Raw genomic sequence first — 6,251 nt, 5'->3', positions numbered from 1 at the left:
GAGCTTTCGTCTCCTACCTACCTGCACCCCTCCGCCTTGCTAGGATCTAAACTAAGGAAAGAACAACACAAGAGACACAGGGTTTATACTGGTTCGGGCCACCGTTGTGGTGTAATACCCTACTCCGGTGTGTGGTGTGGTGGATTGCCTCTTGGGCTCATGATGATGAACAATACAAGGAAGAAAAGCCTCGCGAGGGTCTGTTCTTAGCTGGGGCGATGAACTGCTGGGAGGAGCTCAGTCACCTTCTTCTCTCTCTCTCTCTCTCTCTTTCTCCGTCTGTCCTCTGACCCCCCCCCCCTTGCTCTGTGGGTGGCTGGTCCTATTTATAGAGGCCCTGGTCCTCTTCCCAAATATCAAGCGGGAAGGGAGCCAACAATGGCGGGCTAATTTGAAGGGGGACAGCTAGTATCAACTATCCTGACAAAAGTAGTCTTCGCCTGCGCAAAGCTCTGGTGATGACGCCGTCTTGGGCTCCACGGTGACCTCCATCTCATAGTCCTCCTGGTCTTGGTCTCGTTGCACCGAAATGGCAACCTTTGCCTGATGCCTCGGTACTCCGCGGCTGCGCTTGCCCCTTTTGCACCAAAGAGGAAGGGAGGACACTGCGCGGGCTGGCCCCCGCCTGGCGCCCCCGGTCGTCATGGCTTGCATCACGGGCACCTCGTGAGGTACCCCGCCTTGATCTCTCCGCCTCCTCGTGAGCCAGCCCGACGAGGCCGCGCCTGAGGAAGCTCCGCGTCGTCCGCCCCGCGAGGCTTGGCCCCTCGCGAGGGTCTTGGGTTTGTGTTGGTGAAGATGGGCCGTGCTGGGCCCCCTTTTGAGCCACGCCGCAGGCCGCAGGCAGGCAAGTCTGGGGACCGCCGTTCCTAGAATACCGACAGTAGCCCCCGGGCCCAAGGCGCGCCCGGACTTGGCCGTGCAGGGAGGCGGAAGGGCAAGAGCAAAGCACCGCAGGCCCTAACAGTCTGCGGCCTTGGGCGCCGCGTGGTGGTTGATTGGACGTGGGCGCCTTAGCAACCGCGCGAGTTGATTAAGGAGCGGCACCCACCTTGGCTTTGCTCCTTGCTTTCCCCGGTTGCTGCTCAGATCCCCTTTCTTGCGCCTCTCCTTTCTTCCTCCAAAATTTCCAGATCCGCTCCGACCGTGTGACCTAGGAAGCCATGGCGCCTCGCCAGCCCCCGGCCGTAGCTTGGTACTCGTCCGCCCTGGACCCGCCGAACGTGTCGGAGGCGAGCCTTGCCCGGTTGCGCCGGATGGCGACAGCGTGGGGCGTCAATGGGGCGAAGGTGTTTAAAGCCGGCTCCGCCACCCCTGAGGGTCAAGGGAGCACCTTTTATCCGCTCTTCGTAAGTGCCATTGCTGCTAGCCTGGTGCCTCCCTTCTCCGAGTTCTTCTTCTCTGTCCTCCACCACTATAAGCTGCAAGCCTTGCATCTCCACCCCAACTCCGTCCTTCTCTTGGCAATCTTCGCCTATTACTGCGAGGCTCACGTAGGGGGTGCAGCCCTCAGTGGCCTTGCTGCGGCACTACTTCTACCTCCGGACCTCTCGCGGTACTACTTCCACGTGCGCGAGCTTTGTCGCGTACGGTGGCGCCATTGCCATTTCGAACCCCGGGAAAAGGATTGAGGGCTTCAGGAGCAAGTGGGTCTTGGTGGATGCTGGGCGCATCCACCCTCGGCTGATCTTGCCAACGGAGTAGCCCACGAGCTCCAACAATTGGGGTCGAGCGGAGCTCATGGACCCCCGCGCGAAGCTGATGTTAGAGAAGATGGACGCGGGTCTGAGGCCGGCCAATATGGCGGCGGCGAAGCTGACCGGCGCGTCGCTGCTGAGGGAATTCTTGGAGCACCAGCTGGCTCAGCTTTGGTAGTCCTCACTTCTAATGTGGAGGCCCCGTCCGAGCCCCCCGGCCTTAGCCGACGGAGATCTGGCTGCTGTCCTCCAATCTATGGTTGGGGGCAATGTGGCGAGGCCGGCGGGTGCTCCTACGCCCTTGTTCCTCTGCGACGATTGGGAGCAGGTAGTGGAGTCCATGCCCGTCTGCAACGGGGATGGGCCCGTGCCCATGGAAACTCCTGAGGAACCGGTGGACGTGCCCTCCGACGACTCCAGCAAAGAGAAGGAAGGAGGGGAGCGGGGAAAAGGGCCTGACTCCGAGGCGACTGATGGAGAGTCGAGGGCTCCCCTCCCCCTGCGTAGGTCCCGCGTTCTCCGCCTCTCTCCGAGCGATGACGACGAGGATGACGATGAAGACAATGATGAGCAGGACGGCGGGAGCTCACCCCTGATCCCGAAGAAGGACAGGACCGGGCTGATCTCCCAAGGGTCGGCCCCGGCCCCAGGGCGGACCGCAGATGCACCTTCCGCCTCCAAGCTACCCGAGGTTGACCCTTCCAGCCGGCTTTCAGGCTTCAAATTTGGCCGGAGGCCGCTTGAGCTCGCTGGCGACGACCCGTAAGCATTCGATTCCTGTCTTTATCTCTTGCTCTGCTTCTGAGGCTTGACGTCCGCATCTCTTGGATAGGCTGGCGCCCGCAGCAAAGAAGTCGAAGGGGGCTCCCGAGGTTCCACCCGGGGCAGTGCTCCTGCCCGCGAAGGAGGGTGACCGCGACACACAGGCTTCTCCTGCCCGGTCGTCCTCGTGAGGCCTGGCTGAGCCGGCTGGGGCGAGCTCAGCCCCCATGGCCCAAGTGGCTCCCGAGGTGCTCTCGCCTGCCGCCGCCACCACAGCTGTCGGGGCGCGGCAGACTCCGCCTCAGGATGCTGCGGCTGTGCTACCGCCTTCTCCTCCTACTCCACCGGCTGCTATCTCTCTGACTCCTTCTGCCGTTCTGGACCATGCTGGTGCTGAGCTGGACCGACTGCGGCAGGATCTTCTTGGCGCCGACCCTCGCTTGGTGGTCGGGAGCTTGGAGCCGGCTTCAGGATGGGTTTGCTTAGACGCTTCAATTCGGGCGGCGCTGGTCCAGGCCTCGACGGCTTGCGATGAGGAGAAACAGGTCGTTCTTGAGGCGAAGGCTGCTCGTGACGCAGCCCTGGGGGAGGCGGTCGACGCCCATGGTCGCTGCAAGGCGCTGGAGGACGAGCTGCAAGGCATGCGGGACCAGCTCGCGAAAGAGGCCCGCCTTCGCCAAGAGCGGGAAGAAGGCGTGAAGGCTCGCGAGGCGGCCGTCAAGGAGAGGGAGGCCAAGCTCAGGAGGCGCCGCGACCGCCTAGGCGCGCTGGAGTAGGAGTTGGGGCGAGGAAGGCCAAGCTGGACGACGAGGCCCTGGTTCTTGCCGAGGACCGCGTGGCCTTCATGGAGATGGAGGCGAGGGCTCGCTCCTCACTGAGGACGCTTTACGACAGCGGCCTGGAGAGCCCACTGGCTGGCTCCGAGGACGGCCCCGCCAAGCTGCTTCCCTTCCTTGTTCACGCTCTTGAAGATGTCGCCCTTGGCCTTGGCCCCACGGCCGAGGCCGAGGCGCGTGTCCTATCTTCTGCAGCACTGACGCGGGTCCTCACCCACATCTACCTTCGCGATCCCAGTGTCGACCTCGACAGTCTGCTGGAGCCAGTGAGCGGCGAGCATGCCGCTGCCGCTGCTGAGGCCGTGAAGGGTCGCACAAAGGCCCTGCTAGGGAAGTTCCGGGCCTTCAGCACCAAGCCGAAGCAAGGCGCTGCCGACTCCACCACTCCGTGAGGCATGCCCAATCTGCGCTGCTCCACCGCCGACAAGTGACTCCGTCGTGCTTCCTGTCCTGCTTTTAATTCCTGCACATGTACCATGCCTCGGGGAGGCGTTTAAACTTGTGTTTGGCATCGAGATAACAGTGTAGACTGTAATATTTGCTTTTGAATTCCTTGAAATTTGCACTTTTCCTTCCTACTTGCTTATGTTCTACGTTGGCAGAGCCTGGCCCCATGCATGCCTCACCCAGCGTTGGTCCCGACCAAAAACCAGGACGGGGCCAAGGAGTGAGGGGCCACGTGAAAAGTTAGGCTCCTGAGTCGCGATGCTCAGGAGTCCCCCTTGGCGCACGAACAGCAAGTAGGGAGGTGTGATGCGGGTGGATCTACCGTTCTACGTCTGCAGAGCCTGGCCGTGCGCGTGCCTCACCCAACGCTGGTCCCGATCGGAAACCAGGACGGGGCCACGGAGTGAGGGGCTACGTGACCAGTTAGGCTCCTGAGTCGCCATGCTCAGGAGTCCTCCTTGATGCTCAAATGGCCTTCGTACCTTGGCTCCTCTCGGGGAGAGACGCGCGACGAACCAGGCCCGGGGGGACCTGGCTGGGCGGCGTGCGTCTGGGTGTGACCCAGGCGCAGGCCCCGTGCCCAGCCCCCTCGCGCGGCACTCCCGAGGGGAGGCGTTACGACGAGGATAGACACTGAGCTCTGGGCTCCCTGAGGTTGATGTGGCCCGGGGGCCACCCTCAGTTGTTTATCACCAGCGCGGAGCATAGTGCTACCGTATGTGTACGGGTATAGCCGCTCCTCGGCAGTGTCATCAGCCAGCGCGGAGCATGGTGCTTCCACTGGTACGTGGGAGGGGGCCCCCTCCGGGAGGAGCCCCCGGGGCATGTACAGCCCGCCCTGACACGTGGCTGGCACGGTAGGGCCTGGCGAGGTGTATCTGGGCACCCGTGAGCCACCGCGGGACTCACGGGGCCCTACCTCTAGGCGGGTTGCGCCTGGCACTGGGCCTTATCTTGTGATGCGTTCCTGCAAATTTGGTTAGATGTCGGCACTCTAGGTCCTCGGGTCCCGGCCCTCGAGCTGGTCTCAGCCGTCGCTGGTATGCCAGGTCGCGATGCCATGGACAAGGCCAGAGGGTGAGGGCTGGAGAGCCAGTAAGAGCCCTGAGTCGCGATGCTCAGGTACCCCCCCTTTAACGTGCAAGTGGTCGGCATGGAGAAGAAGAGGTGTCGTGGAACGGCATCAAATAATCAAGCATGGTGGGTCTAACGCATAATCGGAAATAAACACCAATGGGATACATGCCACTGGGCCTGGCCCGAGCAGCTTGGGGATCATGCAGCCTGAGGGGCGCCCCCAACAAGGTAAGCTAACAACATGGAATGAAAAAGCGGATACACGCCGCAGGGACGGACCCACGCGGCCTGGGAATAATGCAGCCCTAGGGGGGCGCTCCCAGCTGGGAATAAAACTCGAAAGATGTCACCTGATGATGTCGAGGACGAAGGAGCGTTGATGTAGCAGGCTCGATGGGCTGCGGGAGCCGATCCTCACGAGCCCCCAGGCCCAGGGGCCTCGGGAGGCTCCGGAGGCGCTGGCGGCTCCTCGCGGGCCATCTCCATCCCTGCCAGGGCAGCGGAACGCCTGGCCTCTCGTGCCTCCGTGATGCCCCTCATGAGGCGCTGGTACACGTCAGCCGCGCTCGGCAGGCCGTAAGGCATGCGAACGTAGCTGTGGGGTGGGCCTCCGCAGCGCCCCACTCGCGAGGGCCAGAGGCGCTCCAGAGAGGCGACTCGGTTGAGCCCTGGTATGTCGATGCAGACGTGCAGCCCACCATCCTCGCCTGGATGGGGAGCCACTGCTGGTAGGCGGCGGCCGCCTTTCATGACTCTTGACTCCTGTAGCTCCTGAATGGCCTTGTTGATAAACTCCTTAGGGTCTGGATCTCCTTGCCTTGCTCCTTCTTGAGGTAAACATGCTTCGAAACACGCCTCCATGTGGTGCCCAAGCGCCTTCCTCGTGACCCTAGCTAGGTCGGTGGCCCTCGAGGGGAGAGCCCCCGAGCCCTGCCTGAGGAGGGCGCTGGGCGCGCTTTCCTATGCGATGGAAGGAGGTTCCCCCTGGGCAGGCACGGACCCAGAGGGGCCTGCCTCCTGAGTGGTCGGGCCAGACGATGTCTTATTCTTCTTAGGGGCAGTCTCGGGAGGCCTCTTGCTTCCACGATCCGGGTCTTCCAGTGACGCGGCCTGAAAGGCTCATTCCAGGGAACACACCGCGTCCTTCTCTTCACAGGGCACCGTGATGACTCCGCCACTTCCTGGCATCTTGAGGACGTTGTCGCCGTGGTGAGTTACGGACATGAACTTGGCCAGCGCTGGGTACCCAAGGATGGCGTTGTACGACAGGCGAATGTGAGCGACGTCGAAGTCGATGAGCTCAGTGCGGTAGTTGTCGCGTGCCCCGAAGGTGACAGGGAGGCGGACCTGCCCAATCGGGACCGTGGAGTCGTCGGTGATACCGGAGAAAGGCTTGGTTGGCTGGAGCTGGCTGTAGGGCACTTGGAGGTTG

The sequence above is a fragment of the Triticum aestivum genome, chromosome 3A (assembly GCF_018294505.1).
Source record: "Triticum aestivum cultivar Chinese Spring chromosome 3A, IWGSC CS RefSeq v2.1, whole genome shotgun sequence".
NCBI classification, from domain to species: Eukaryota; Viridiplantae; Streptophyta; class Magnoliopsida; order Poales; family Poaceae; genus Triticum; species Triticum aestivum.
Note: the sequence above shows the minus strand (reverse complement) of the source record.